The sequence below is a fragment of the Vipera ursinii genome, assembly GCF_947247035.1.
Source record: "Vipera ursinii genome assembly, chromosome: 4".
Classification (NCBI taxonomy): Eukaryota; Metazoa; Chordata; class Lepidosauria; order Squamata; family Viperidae; genus Vipera; species Vipera ursinii.
This window is the reverse complement of record NC_139514.1, coordinates 17,968,389-17,971,557: the sequence shown is the minus strand read 5'-3', so window position 1 is coordinate 17,971,557 and position 3,169 is coordinate 17,968,389.

Below are 3,169 nucleotides of genomic sequence, written 5' to 3'. Positions count from 1 at the left end.
TGGTCGATACATGTTTCATCATCTATAAATATACTTTTGCTATGTATTTTCAAAGACTGTTAATTATAGTTAAATATTAACTTGACAATAAAGGGTGTGTTTGGGCATAATATGGTAGTACAAGGTAACTACCCCCCAGGTGTTACCTCTTCAAACAGTCCCGATTGGGGAGGCCTAACTGAGGTGGTAGAAACCTCAAGCATTGCAAGTGATTGACTGTCTTCCCTCTCATCATTTTGATCCAAGTCAGAGTACCAAACTGCCATATCATGTTATTGCTTGCTTTCATGGAAATAAAATTATGTTGCATCTTCAAAGACTTTGGTTTCCTTCAATGAGCCATGTTTGGTCCACAACAATGCATATCTATTTCTTTGGGTTTATTTATTCTTCTATTCTGCATTTCACTGTAAAGAATACAAAAATATTAGAGAAAATATAACTGGCCCAGGATTGGTTAAGAACCAAAGAAAATTGATGCTAAAATGTTTTTTTAAAGATGTAGATAATGAGCTACAAGAGGGTTTTCTTCTTAGGCAAAGACTACAAATAATCACTTAACCCAAATATCACTTTTCTATTCTTTAATCACATAAAAGAATCTCTCTTCCAATCCCATGTCTTTCATTTGTTTAGAATTTTTTATTTATGTATTTATTGATTTGATTTCTACCTCATCCCAATCTAATCAGGCTCTTGGTCACCTGCAAACAAAAACATCATTTGTGATAAAGAAAAATGTAGCTAAACTTCCTAAACATAAATAACAAAATGATGTGTTGCACTGACCCAAACACTCTCCAGAAATGGTCTGTCCTGAGTTTCTTCTTGAAGATAGCTGGGAGTTGATATCATCTCAAACAGCTGGCCTTTCCAGGAGTCTGGTAGTGAAAGGCAATCAGCCCCCTTGATTTTCTGAAAATGGGGAACCATCAGCTGCTGATCTCAAGATGGCCGCAAGGCTCATTCCAGTAGGGAGATGTGTTATTGGCTAATTGGTATTAATAGCAGGCCAGCAATGAAGAAGTAAGGAACATCACACAATCAATGAACTACCAAGAAGAAAACTACACTCCCACCAAACATCTATGGAGATTCTTAATCATCCAGGTTATGGTTGTCCCAAAAGTGCTTTTTGATCTCGTCAACCATGTTGTGAAAAAACAGCTGATGAATTTAGGACAGGTTTAAGAAATATTCAACAGTAGCTAGTCAACTGTTAATACTACACCCTACAGCTGTAGAAAAGCTCTGTAAATGATTTCATCAAGACATAAAACAGCATATGGGATTGATTGGAACTTTGTGACATACTATATAAGTAGTCCTTGACTTATGATCACAAATGGGAGGACATCTGTCACTAAGCAATGGGGTTTTTAAGTGAATCCTAAGCAATTTCTTGCTGTGGTTGGAGTTTGCTTGTTAAAAGCCCACTAAGAAGGGTCACAAGTGACCCCAAAGTACTGAAATTTTCTTAAATACTTACCAGTTGGTTATTCACTAAAAGTTGCTAATTAAGGACTATCTGTAAAACTTAGTGCCAAACTGCAAAACATTACATAACTCTTGCAGTAACATCCTTCCTTCATTCTTACATCATCCACCAAGGCTGTCAAAGTTTCAGCACCATATACCAACTGTTTGAAAGGGATAAAATAATCAACACAATACAGATGTATCAGCATGTTACTCAGTGGTTGAACAGTGTTAATGTGGGAGAACATTGATTCCTTGAATAATAAATAAATAAATAAATAAATCTACATGTAGAGTTTTGTGTTCCTTTCAAGTTAACAGTTTGTTTTCTTTGTACTGGAATGCCAAAGGATATATGTGAACATGAATTGGGTGAATGAATAAAGTGCTGAAACAAGAAGAGGGAACGATTCTCATCTGGAATATTTGCTCACTCATCTTTCTAAAAAACATTCCCTATATCTATTTTCAACTGAAAAATATATAAAAATATTAAAAAATAAAACACTTCCTACCTCTGGACCTATAATGGGAAAAACATACACCATACAAAATAGATTGGGAGGAAAAGCATAACAACTAGTTCCTAGTTCTAATATCAATATTTCCACCTTGGTTTGTCTTTCATTTTCATTTATATTTACTTTGGTAACTTAAAATACCACTGAGAATGGCAGTAGATGCATCCCTCCTTCACATATAGGCCTCTTGCCTTCACATGTGCAGTTATACCCAGAAAAGCTTACATACACTCTGATCATTAAATTGAAAATGAAACTATTGGATCCATATTTTCAGCCAAATCTTTGAAGCTGAACTTCAGAACGGTTATGTTGTGCATTGTTAAGCCCTAGAGATTAGTAAGAATTGAACTACATGTTACTCATACTATTTCTGCTTCTTGATGATTTACAGATTCTTGATCTGAACTCACTTTGAAATTAAAAATGTCTTTTTTGAAAAGATGTGAAAACTGGGCAGAATTTCAAGAATGCCCCAGAGGCAACTTCATTTTGTTTGGTCTCAACATAGTAGAACATAAAGAAGAACAACACTTCATGAAAGAGCAGCTAAAATGATACACTTGTAAAACAATTGAAAAGCCTTGGACTGGGTCAAGATCAGAAGTCATAATCCCTCTTTATGGTCTGTTGGTTCTGGCCACTCCAAGAACATTACATTCAGTTCTGAGCACTTCATTTTTGGAAGCACATTGATGAACTGAATGTACAGAAGAAAGCAATTACCATGTTAACAGACTTCATGGAAATAGATATGAGGAATGGTTGGAGTCTCTGAATATGTTTAGTTTACAAAAGAGAAAATTATGGGACAACATGATAATTGCCCTGAGGTATTTGAACGGCTGAAATACAGAAAAGGGGGAAGGCTTGTGGGTTTCATTCTACCAGGTGATACTAGAAATACTGTAATGAATTTAAGCTAAGTTATGAAGAAGATTTTCCTAGTGTCAAATGAAACAGTAATGGGCCACTTTGCTTGAGAGATTGTAGACTCTTTCACTTAAACAGAGTTTGAATGGCCAACTGCCCTAGGTACTATGTTGACGCAGGCTTGGAACTGAATTAGATGCCCTGCAAGGACCCTTCTAAGTTTTTCGATAGTCAGGCTACTCTTGAATAAGGCCTAAGTTCCAAGGTCTATTTGTCAATGCTAGAAGAGAACTATT